The sequence below is a fragment of the Uloborus diversus genome, chromosome 4 (genome assembly GCF_026930045.1).
Source record: "Uloborus diversus isolate 005 chromosome 4, Udiv.v.3.1, whole genome shotgun sequence".
NCBI classification, from domain to species: domain Eukaryota; kingdom Metazoa; phylum Arthropoda; class Arachnida; order Araneae; family Uloboridae; genus Uloborus; species Uloborus diversus.
In genome coordinates, this window is record NC_072734.1 from 161,118,482 (window position 1) to 161,131,673 (window position 13,192).

The 13,192-nt window shown below is 32.1% G+C and overlaps 1 protein-coding gene across 2 annotated transcripts in view; it reads right to left on the minus strand.

Moving 5' to 3' along the window:
• Window positions 1-13,192, minus strand: part of LOC129220298 (uncharacterized) — a 48,932-nt gene that overhangs the window by 22,096 nt on the left and 13,644 nt on the right. The gene's annotated exons all lie outside the window — the stretch shown is intronic.

The window sequence follows — 13,192 nt, forward strand, 5'->3', positions numbered from 1 at the left end:
TTTCATTGAATAATTCTTTGAAACACACTTGAAAATATGAACATTTTCCAGATTTTAGTCCAATTCTTTTAAACAAACATTTAGGAAATAAATACTCATATTCTACTAAAATTTTACATGGTCTGACTGTGAAATAAAGACTAAATAATTAGAGTAAAAGAACGATGACGTAAAAAGTGTGCAAATTGCTGTATTCAAGAATTTTGCTAATAGTTGATCCTGTGGAAATTAATGTTCATTTAAAACTAGTATGTTGTGGCCATCACGAAACTTTCTTCTATATCTTTCTTATAATTCTGATCCCTCCCCATGCTTAACAAGGAAGCAATATTCCCAACAAAAACAAAATTACACATGCAAAAACTTGACGACCATCCCAATGTCTGAATTATTACAAAAGCAAAGCAAAGAGCGAAAATTGAAAGTTATTTTAAAAGCCTTGCTTGAATTAATTACAAATATTTTATTTGTTAACAAACATAAGATGGCAACAGTTAAAAATTTTAAATCATTGAGATAATATTTCCGGTCATTTCCATACAATTAAAATCACGAGAAATACGCAGACGACAATCTATTATGATTTATCTTTCTTATTGTTGCATTAATAAAGCTATTTTTATTCGCAAAAAAAAAAAAAAAAAAAATCAACACCTCTTGGAGCGATTGGCGTCAAAATTGAACCAAAGTCTGTTGACATATGGATTCACATATATTCCAAATTTCAACCAGAACGTAGCATTACTTCTTGAGATAGGGCACTCACAATGGAAAAAAAGAACGGGCTATTGCGCTACCCCCCTTTTTAGCTGTTGACACCAAAATAAAATCAGCTCTTATACCCACTAAGGGCTACTTGCCGATAAATTTTTCTTTCATTCCGTTCATTATTTCTTGAGATACAGCAGTCACAATTGACGACAAAAAACGTTCTATACCTCAACCCCCGTTTGAGTTATTGACACCAAAATTGAATCAGCACCTGTTCCTATTAATGGCAACATATGGACCAAATTTTGTTTGATTCCGCCAGTTACTTCCTGAGGAATAGCAAGCCCGCGTAACTCAAAAAACGTCCCAATGCTCCACCCCCCTTGGAGAAATTCGCGCCAAAAACCAATGGGCACAAGTTCACATAAGGGCACATATGTGTACCAAATTTCGTTCGATTTCCTGCGGTAGTTTTTGTTGTAGAGTGGCCACAAAAAACTGGTCACACACAGACATGACACACATACACACACACATACACACACACATACATACATACATACACACACACATACATACACACACACATACATACACACACACAGACAGACAGACATTTTCCAAAAATAGTCGAAATGGACTCAGTACACCTCAAAACGTTCGAATCCGTCAAAATTCGAAATTCGAAAATTTGCACGAATCCAATACTTTCTTCTATATATTAGATATAGAAGAAAGTAAAAACGAATGTAATATGCCAAGGCAAAAAACTTGCTTTTATTCTGAATCAATATCCAGAAACAACTCACGGCAAAAACGAACCCTTTACAAAAATCGTGATCACAGAAATAAACCCCCCTCCCTTTTTTTTTTACAAAAGTATAAATATCCCGCGGTTTTGGCCCTAAGCATTTCATTTCCTTGTTTTTAAAATGTAGCTCATGCAATATGTTTGTGTATTTAAAATAACTGCACATAATAAATGTTCATTTGAAGTGTAACAATGTTTTATTTCAGAATGTTTATGCATTTTACTTTCTTCTATATCTAGTATATAGAAGAAAGTATTGGATTCGTGCAAATTTTCGAATTTTGACGTATTCGAACGTTTTGAGGTGTACTGAGGAAAATGTCTGTCTGTCTGTGTGTATGTGTGTCACGTCTGTGTGTGACCAGTTTTTTGTGGCCGCTCTACAGCAAAAACTACTGCATGAAATCGAACGAAATTTGGTACACATATGTGCCCCTATGTGAACTTGTGCCCATTGGTTTTTGGCACCAATTTCTCCAGGGGGGGGGATCAATGGAACGTTTTTTGAGTTACGCGTGCTTGCTATTAATCAGGAAGTAACTAGCGGAATCAAACAAAATTTGGTCCATATGTTGCCATTAACAGGAACAGGTGCTGATTCAATTTTGGTGTCAATAACTCAAACGGGAGTTGAGCTATAGAACGTTTTTTGTCGTCAATTGTGACTGCTGTATCTCAAGAAATAATGAACGGAATGAAAGAAAAATTTATCGGCAAGTAGCCCTTAGTGGGTATAAGAGCTGATTTTATTTTGGTGTCAACAGCTAAAAAGGGGGGTAGCGCAATCGCCCGTTCTTTTTTTCCATTGTGAGTGCCCTATCTCAAGAAGTAATGCTACGTTCTGGTTGAAATTTGGAATATATGTGAATCCAGGCCCGTGTCCAGATTTTCATAAAGGGAGGGGTTTTAATCTTGCTTGAGGGGGGGGGGGGAGAATTCAATCCCTCACAACCTTTATTAGTTTTACTACAAATTATCGATCCCAGTATGGCGTTTATGCACCTGTAAGTTCTGCTGTAACCTCCCCCCCCCCTCTTCCCCTAGAAGAATAATTCTGGCTGCTCAAGTGACCAAAGTATTCCTTCATTTTACAGGTTCACTTTTATCAAACCTTGTTCGTTTCTTTTTAATTAAATCTGTTAACTATGCAGTTTATTGCAACAAGTATTAAAAACTCTTTACGAATTAATTTTATGTAAGAGAATGTATATCAGATTTTATGTTCTAAAATAATGCTTAGAACGAGCCTAGTGTAGATGCAAATTACATTACTAAACACAATCACTAATACATCTTCATAGCTGCAACACATGCCAAATTCATCATTACCTCCTTACAATAAGCAATATTAATGCTTTGTATTGGTTCATAATTCAACGGTTCTACCACCACAGTTTTTCCAAAATATTATTTCAGTCGATAAAGCTTTAACAGCTGTAAATTACATAACATTTGAATGTTATGCAACATTTTTTAAGTTATAAGAGAAAGAAATGCAAGCGTTCAGGTCCAACTGAGTTGAATTAGAGGGGGGGAAAATACAGAATTACTGAGTTAAAATTACAGAAGAACTTCAGAGAGAAAGGGGGGGAGGAACGTTAAACGCAGGCTTTCACATTAAAGTTAATTTAAGTCGATCGTTTTCTTCATTTGACATACGTTTTTTTTTTTTCAATGGGAGGGGTTTAACCCCTAAAACCCTCCCCTTGGACACGGCTCTGTGTGAATCCATATGTAAACAGGCTTCGGTTCAATTTTCACGCCAATCGCTCCACGAGATGTTGATTTTTTTTTTTTTTGAATAAAAATAGCTTGATTAATGCAACAATAAGAAAGATAAATCGTAATAGTCGTCTGCGTATTTCTCGTGATTTTAATTGTATGGAAATGATCGGAAATATTATCTCAATGATTTAAAATTTTTAACTGTTGCCATCTTATGTTTGTTAAGAAATAAAATATTTGTAATTAATTCAAGCAAGGCTTTTAAAATAACTTTCAATTTTCACTCTTTGCTTTGCTTTTGCAATAATTCAGACATTGGGATGGTCGTCAAGTTTTTGCATGTGTAATTTTGTTTTTGTTTTGAATATTGCTTCCTCATCAAGCATGGGGAGGGATCAGAAAAAAAAAAAAATATATATATATAGAAGAAAGTTTCATAATGGCCACAACATACTAGTTTAATTATGCTGTTGTGTTCTATAAAATTGGGCAAACATTTAGGCAGATACAGAATTACGCATCTTTTACTAACTTTTTTTTACTTATTTTTAGAAATTTTTGACTGCTTGAATCAGTTGGATGAATAAGAACTGTAAATTTGTTTTTTATTTCGTTAAAAATGTCTTAGGAAATTTCGTTTTTAAACATTGTCAAATTAAGACTCTTCGGGATAACAGAGGCTTATTTTATAAAAATATTAACAAGATTTCTGAAGGCATTATTTGATCATTTCATAAAGAAAACCTCCTTGTCAAACAGTAGGAAAAGTTTCAAACATTTTCCCTTTTAACACCATAAACCCATAATAAATGCTAGTGCCATTTTTAAGGCTAATCTTAAAAAGCTGCAAATTTAAGAATTTTTTAAACTTCCCCAGGTATTAGATGAGCTAGAATAAGATTAGCTGCAATTCAATTATACATTTTTATATACAATGTCTCCTTTTTTTTTCACCATATACATTTATATTGTTGCTCTAGTATTTTACATTTACTTACTCCTTGCAGCTTAATGCAAGGTTCTTACAGTGATTGTGTGTGTGATTTTATTTTATTGCATACTATCTACTTATCTACCACAAACCCTTTATCTGGTTTTGATATTCCAATTTTTTTTAAACTTTACAAACACACATTAGAATTTTTTTTCCCTACTCTCATTATGTAAAAAATTGTTAAAAGATTTTTTTTCTTTTGTAGAGAAAAAAGTTGATTTAAAACAACTTACATGAATCCATGACTTGCTTAATCATTAGAAAACAAAGAAATGAACAAATATAAAAGTGTAGAGAACACTGTTAGAGTAGAAAGAACTTATTTCAAGCTGTGGAAACAATGCCAAGGAACAGGGAATGTTTCTCACTAACTAAGATAAGGACATTCAGATTCAGATGTTACAGTGAAAAAATGGTCAAATCAGCTGCAAAGTTTTTCTGGTAAAACGATGGAGAAGTGATCTTTGCACCAGCTTGAATGGGACTTTGTCCCCATAATATTTCACTCAAGCTGATAGTCACAGAGCATTACGCAGGATGTGGACTGCATAAATACAGTACATCCTCGTTTATCCAGATTAAGGGGGACCAAAAGCAATCACGATAATCTAGGGAATATGAGTAATAAGTGAAACTAATTTTTTAAAAAAGCACTCACGTTTTATTACAGATGAAAACAATGCTTTGTGACAAAACTACGCAGGATTGTTTCGCATCAAAATGTAATCATTTGTAGTCCAGTTGCAGTGGGGTCACTGATACTCCTAGTATGCCATGATGTTTGCCAGATTGATATAATTTATAGTACAATTTATGCGGGAGTTATACATTTAAACAAAGTAAATAAGGTGATGTGTGGACCACATGACTTCCTTTTACGCCAATTTAATGATAATAGTGCCTTGGAGTAAATAAAGTTGTTGCGAACCGATGCAAAAAAAGTGTTTTACAGACTATTTTTTCATGGACAATTTTAACGTGATTCACTGCATAACACTCTAAATATCGCCAAATTGAAACCAGATTCAAAAAAAGGAGAAAATATGCAAGGGGGTGCAAAAGACCCTTTTTTTTGGAACATCCAAGTGCAAACAAAAGGGGAGTTGCACAACTATACCCAACTAAGAGTCTACATACCAAATTTAAACTTCCTACGGCATTCCACTCTTTCAAAAAGTCAACTTTTTATCGGATTTCTAGAGAAATAAAAGAGACCTATTATTGCTCTGTAACTTTTGTTGCATAAGGGGTATCATCCTTTATCAAAAATAGCTGGGAATAAGCTATAAATTTACGAAATAAGAATTCATTTTTATATTTTCAAGGAAGTATTTCTTATATTCACCAAGATATAAACATTTCTGTTAAAAATATTAATTTTCACTCGTAGGTTTTTGACTCCTAACAGAGTTTCCCATCAAACCTTAACAAACTTTCAGAAATCTTAACTTGATAGCATACAAGAGAAGTATAATACTAAAATTGATGCAATATGAACATTTAAAGCAATTAATTTTCTTAGTGAATGAGCGAAGGGTAGCACTTTATAAACTTCATAGTTTAAATCCAAAGTAGATCTTCTGACTCGTAATGAAATTCCAGCTCAATATCTTTAAAATGTAGAAAGATATCAGTAACAGGATTCATACACTTGTGGCTAAAAAAAAAACAACTTTGCCAGGTTATTTTTTAGAAAATTCCTGGTTACTCGCTTCATTCAAAATTAAGTTAAAGTAACAATATTTTCAAAATAATCTAAATTGTTTAAAGTAGCAACGCGTAAGAACTGAAATTTTTCCACTTGTAGATTGAAAAAAAAAAAAAAAAATCTTGGATGTAAAATATTTTCTCTCACAAGTTTTTTTTTTTTTTTTTTAACAATTTGTTCAAAATTGTTTTCATTTGTTTACTGCTTGTTGAAAACCAAGTGCTTTCAACTTATTTTGGCGTTTCTTTGATGCCACGTGTCACGCACATTAGCGTTTTGCTTTAATTGTGCAGCAACTTTCTCCGCTTTTGGTTCACAATTCTTCTTTTTATTTTCTTATTAGTATGTAACATAAAACATATTGAGCAAAGTACAAAGCTATTTTTCAGTATAAATATGATTAACTTGTTGCATTGATGGAAATACCATATAATGCATAATAACAAAAATCAACGTCTGTCGATCATAGGCCGATGCCAATAATCGTCAGTTCTTTCTCTTGTGCATATAAAGGATGCTTACATTAAAATCAAAAATTTTCTTTTCTAGAAAATAGTTAATTTTTAAAAAACCATAGTTATAATTGCACATTTACTTTCAATAGTTTACGTTGAGATCAACATCTAATTATGTTTTTGTAAATTTAAGTCTACTTCCATCATACAAACGACCAAATATGGCGACTGAATAAAAAATTTAAGACAACTAGTAGATTTTTGAATTTGTAGCATAAAAGTAGTTGTAACTGATTAATAATCCTTAAAAAACTACAATTAAGACAAAATAGTCAGTTTTTAGCACATAAGCGTCGAAATCAATTAGAATTTTAAGAAATGTTCTGGAGATAAAATTTTGCATTTTTCTAGAAAATAATTATGAATTATCCGAAAAAAAGGAGCACATTTTGCGTAGTTATCAATAGTTTGCAGTGCAATAAACATCCAATGCCATTTTCGGAAACTGAGGCACTTAAAAAGTCTTGTGTTCTACCATCTTGGGCCACCAAATAAGGCAGCTATAACAAAAATTAAGAAATAATTTTTTGAATTTGTGGCATGAGAACTATTAAAAAATAAATCTTTGGGGAGCTACAATTCAGTTGAAAAGTTTTTGGCACATTTACGTCCAAGGCAATGAGGGATAAGATTAAGTTTTAACAACAAAATTTTTCATTTTTCAAGAAAATGACATATTTAAAATAAAATTGAAAAACTTTTGAATTTTCAAAATAAATTTGAATTCTGAAATTTTGAATTCAAATTATGTTTTTCGCAATCACGAGTCGTGACAGGACTTTACACATTGGTTATTACTACCCCACTCACTTGTTTCTAGAAACGGTTGCTGTCCCTCCTCTTGGGCGGTTACGTGTGCATAGTTATGTATGTGTAGGCTTGTGTGTGTGTGTGTGTAGACCTGTGTGTATGCACATTGGCACATGTGTGTGAGTGTGTATGAGAAGCAACGGCTACCAGTAGAAGTCATGCCTGCAGAGTACGACAAGGTTGAAAAAGGAACCAAACATCAAGGACGGTCAAATGAAAGCAATTAATAATCGTGATTGCTCTAAAAAACGGTTTTCCCGATCGACCCAACCATCCGCAGGCTTGTGCTTCACAAGCAGTAAATTGTCTTCTTCCCTGTTGAGTTTGTGCATAATTCCTCTCGCCGTAGAATTTTTTTCTTGGGAACTATTGAGAGACAAAAATGGCATCCGCAAAAGTTTTTTTTTGGGTTGCCTTTTTTTTTATTATTATCAGCATCATTTTACCTCAAAACTTTTACAATTTTTCTGGGGAAACATTGACAAAAACTAAGATTAGATCTTATGGTTCAAAATTCCCAGGGAAAAAAATTTTGGGGGGCAAAATTGGAAATTTCCCTGACTTTCCCCTGACATTTTTAACAATGTCATTTTCCCCGACAATTTCAGGTTTTGAGCTGAATTTCAATAACTCTTGGACAGGTGAAAGTATTGTAAGGGATTGTTTGCAAATGTCGACCCTTGCTTCAGTGTGATTCATAACAAGTCACTAAAATCAAAATGTGGAAAAAAAAAACCGAGTGAGTTGCAAATGTAGAATTATGAGGGAAAATTGGAAATCCTTTTAGAAGCCTTATATCATTAAAAATCAATTACAAGTATTTTATTTGCTAACAAATAGAAACTGGCAACAGATAAAATTTCAAAATTATTGCGTTTCATTTCCTTGTCGGCCAAATATGAATTTGGTTACCAATTGAGTGAATAAAGGCTTAACCAAATTTAAAATCTGCTTTAAAAAAATCTTTATACCTCAAATTCTATATAACGTGGAAGTTCCAAACACATTCTATCAGACGCAGAAAAAACTTTGGTATTAAATTTTTAAATAAGTTTTCACTGCAAAAACCACAAAAAACTTTTTAGAGGTTTTTACTTAATATCTTCATTAATTAATGTTATCCGAAGACGCAACCTAGCTAAGAACACACACGATACTTTTTTTTCTCTCCAAAATCGGTCCATTCGTTTAGGCGCTAGAGTGCCACAGACAGAAACACAGAGACGGCAAACTTATAACCCTCCCTCCTTTGCGTGTCGAAGGTTAAAAACAGATTATTTGTGAACGATGCTTCACGATTCATCACTTCCAAGAATTATTGAAGTTCTGCTCATTAGATTGCTGATATTAATCTTAATTTTTAAGCTGTTTAACTGGAATTTTATTATGAGTTAGGGGATCTATTGGAGATTCAAATTATGCAGGTTATAAATTGCTATCTTTCGCGTACATGCAGTGAAAAATTAATTGCTTTAAACGTTCATATTTCATCAACTTTAAACATTTTAATTTAAAATTTTAGTATTGTATTTCTGAATACTTTCTAAGTTTTACCAAGTTTTCTGAAAGTTCATCAAAGTTTGATGGAAAACTCTGCGTGATATGAGCAAAAAACCTGCAAGCAAAACTGGTATTTTTAAAGGAAATGCATCTTCATGAATATGAGTGATACTTTCACGAATAAAAATTAATTTTACAGTTCTGAAATCTATTTCAAAAACTTATAGCTTATTTTCAGGTATTTACAATGAAGAATGATTTAAGTCTTTTTGTTGTTTCCCCAATATGTTCATGGTCTCCTAAATGCAAAAGTGATTTATTTTTTTCTGGAAAATGGTAGCTGAAGCATATCTTGTAAATAACACAAGTTACAGAAATTGATCTTGTATTTCTCGAGAAATCCGTAGAAATGTGAATTTTTGAAAGTGTCAAAATACTTCAGTGATATAGTGTATATCACAGCTGCCAGCACTGAAAAATTAAAATGAGGGGAACTTATGCATAAAACTAGGGAGACTTAGTATGAATTAATTTGACCACAAAACTTTGAATGTAAAAGAGATTGTTGATATAACAGGGCTCCCAACACATTTTAGCCACAGAAAAGGGTAAAAGAGGACCACTTTGAATCAAAAAGGGGACCAAAGAGGACCAGTTAGGATTAAAAAGAGGACCTTGGGAGGACCATTCATAGTTACACCCAGGGTAGCACCAAAAGGCAAATTAGCTGCCTGGCAATAAATATGTGAAAATAATTCATTAATTAACCATAATAATGATTTTTAAAGATAAATCCTTATCACCTTCTGTCCAACTGAACTTCTTATCCATTGAATTATATTATTCACACAAACATTTGGATGGGGGGGGGGGTGACAAGCAAGCATGTAACTGACCATCTTACAGAGTAACTTTAATTGTAAAATAAAATTTCTACTACTTAACAGGTAAAAACTGGCTAATTAAAAATAATCACCCAAGTGACCGATCAATCAGTGCATACCTAATAAAGACCTTTTAGATACAGTTTTTGCAGTAACCACCTTAGCACATAGTAGTTTACAAAATTTTTCACATAACCAGTTTAAAGAGAATTCATTTTGATATAAGGTACGGCAAGACAAGAAAATATAGTTTGGAGGCCAGGAGGTTGCTCTCCCCTTCCACAGCCCTTAGTTTTTACACATATTTCCAGCCTAAATATGGAAAGTTTATATACATATGAGAGTTTATGACCAAACACCAAAGCAGGAGGTAATTTCTGGCTATGCTACTGACTGACTAAGTTCAAAAATATTAGAGGTTTGCAAATCATTTATTAGTATGCTAAGTATCCAAATCATTTCTTCATATGTATGTATAATTTGTTCGGGTACCAAGAAATATTGTAACTGTCTTCAAGTATGTATGAAAATTAGTGAGAAAGAAAATTTTTTATTAAAGTCACCACACCCAAAAATATACAAATGCGGCTTAAGCGATAAATACACTGAATGTAAATTTGAGCCTGCTTTTACTGGATAACTTAATGTGATAAATAAATGTGTAAGTTTAGATTCATAGAGCTATATTTTCAGATTGAAAATACTCATTATGAGTACTTACAAAAATAAGGATACAAAGTTTTTTAGTTTTTAAAAATAAAATAAATAAAAAAAATTGAGGTAACACATGTCAAAACAGCTTCCAATTTTAAAAAATATTAAAATAATTACAAGATGCAAAAGGATTGAAATCTTGAACACGAGAATCAAATTTTCACGAAGTATATTCATTGTTGGCATAATTTCCAAAAAAAAAAAAAAATATTCTCTAAAACTAAACATGACTAAAATTGAACATAAAATATGCTAGTCTAGGATGGCATATGCGAAAATAACATTCGATTGCGCAAAATATCAAAATATGTACAAGATGCAAAAAGATTGAAATCTCAAAGACAAGAAGCAATTCCTCGCAAAGTTCGGTAAGTGCAATGCTGCTATGGTTCCAAAAATAAGAAAGTTTATTATCTGTTAAAATTAAACAAAAAATCAGCTAATCTATGGTGGCGTATGCCAAAATAACTTCCGATTACCAAAAAATATCAAAATATTAACAAGATGCAAAAAGATTGAAATCTCAAACACGACAAGCAATTTTCCGCGAAGTGCGAGCAAATTCAATGTTGCCATGGTTTCGAAAAAAAAAAAAAAAAGTCTCTTATTTATTAAAATTAAACAAAAAATAAGCTAATCTATGGTGGAGTGTGTCAAAATAACTTCTGATTGACAAAAATATCAAATTATTTACAAGATGCAAAAAGATTGAAATCTCAAACACGACCAGCACTTTCCGCGAAGTGCGAGAAAGTTCAATGTTGCTATGGCACCAAAAATAAAAATAATTAATTGTCTATTAAAATTAACCAAAAAATAAGCTAATCTACGAAGGTGTTATGTCAAAATAACTTCCAATTGCCAAAAATATCAAAATATTTACAAGATGCAAAGAGATTGAAATCTCAAAACCCAGGAAGCAATTTTCGGCAAAGTCCAAGAAAGTTTGTTATCATGGTTCCGAAAAATAAGTTTATTATCTATTGTAATTAAACATAAAATAAGCTAATCTAAGTTAATGAATGTTAAAGTAACTTCTGATTGTCAAAAACATCAAAATATAAACAAGATGAAAAAAGATTGAACTCGCAAACACAGGAAGTAATTTTTCGCGATGCTACACATCGGACACAAGTTCAGAAAATTATACTGATGAAACATTCTTGATTTTTTTCAAGTGCGTACGAACCCGTGAGAAATACCGGTAGCAAAATGCTTTGATTTCACGTCATAACTCTTCCCCCCAAACCTCTCCATTTGCTAGATTTCCATGTTACAGCGGTTGGAGGAGGAGTAATGACGTCAATCTGAAGCGAAATAATACCAGAAAGTCAAATTCAATAGAAAAACGGCGCCGCAGCAGCGTGTTCGGACTTAACATACGTCAGCACACAGGTATCTTTTAATGTAATGAAAATTTTAAAAATCTGATTTTTTAGTAAAAACAATATAAAAGCGGACTAAATGGACCAAAATGCTAAAAAGCGGTCTAAAGCGGACTGTACCCTAAAAAACGGACTTTGGCGGGAAAAGCGGACCATTTGGGAGCCCTGTATAAAAAAAAAAGGATTTTTAAATTAGGCTTGATTGGACCCGAAATTTGATGTTTGAAAATCCTGTAGGAGCCGAAATTCAGACATTGAGATTACCATTTTTACTTTTTTAAGTTAAAGAAAATAAAACAAGCTTTTGGGTAAAGCTTTAAAAGAGAAAAAGTATCTTTTCTCTTAAAAGTAATAAACATTCCTTAGGTAAAAATTTAAGATGTTCGGAGAAAAATCAGAGACGTTAAACCACATTTTTTGGGAAATAGTTTTAGAAAGATTTAAAAAGGAAAAAAACCTGCTTCAGAAATAATTGGACTTACAAAATTTTTCTATTTGTAATGGAAAGGTTTCATTTTTGTAATATAATATTATATTTGGAAGCTATAGAAGAAGACATAACACAGAAGATTTGTATCTAAAAAGAAAGTTTTCATACATAACAAGGCCTTGAGAAAGTTTTTTGATGAAAAATCTTTGGAAGTTCATCTATGATTTAGAAACAGCATGGTATGAAACTGGTAGAGGGTATTTGGAGTAATTAAAGAACCAAAAGTTCATGAAAACATCATATCCAACAACACCAAATTAAGTTAATCCATTGTTAGAGAGTGGCATCACAACCCAGAAGTGTCAACTCTGATTGAAAAGCATATGACTTCATTGCTACAAAGAACTTCTCACCTTTGGAGGGTTAAGGTAGTTGCAGTAGATATTAATGATGAGACAATAATACAAGCATATATACTAATAGTAAGATAATGTGAGATAAAACTTAATTTTGTTTCAAATACTGATGCAATTAGTTTTTGCTTAAATAATGAATGTATTTCATTTAATTAACCAATGAGGTCATTATATATAAATAATTACTTTGGCTAATGATGGAAATGATTTTAAGTTTGTATTTGAAAATAGAGATAAACATTTTTTAAGCTAAAACATTTCCACTCTTTTCAGTAAATCAAATTCTCTAAGTAAATGAATTGATTTTTTGTTTTTGCTTTCAAATCATGAAAATGGCAAATTATTTCAACTTGAATGCAAATTTTTGAGATGTGCTGTAACACAATCCACAAAAAGTAGCGATTAGTTTTTTAGTACCTTTAAAAATTTAAACTATAAGAAAAACTTGGGATTAATAGGCACTACATATTTGATTTCAACAAAATGCTAAAAGCATTCATTCAGTGAACAGATTTTTTTTTTTTTGGGGGGGGGGGGGCTTATATGCAATAGTTTATAAGTAAATATCTTGATTTCACGCATGGCATAT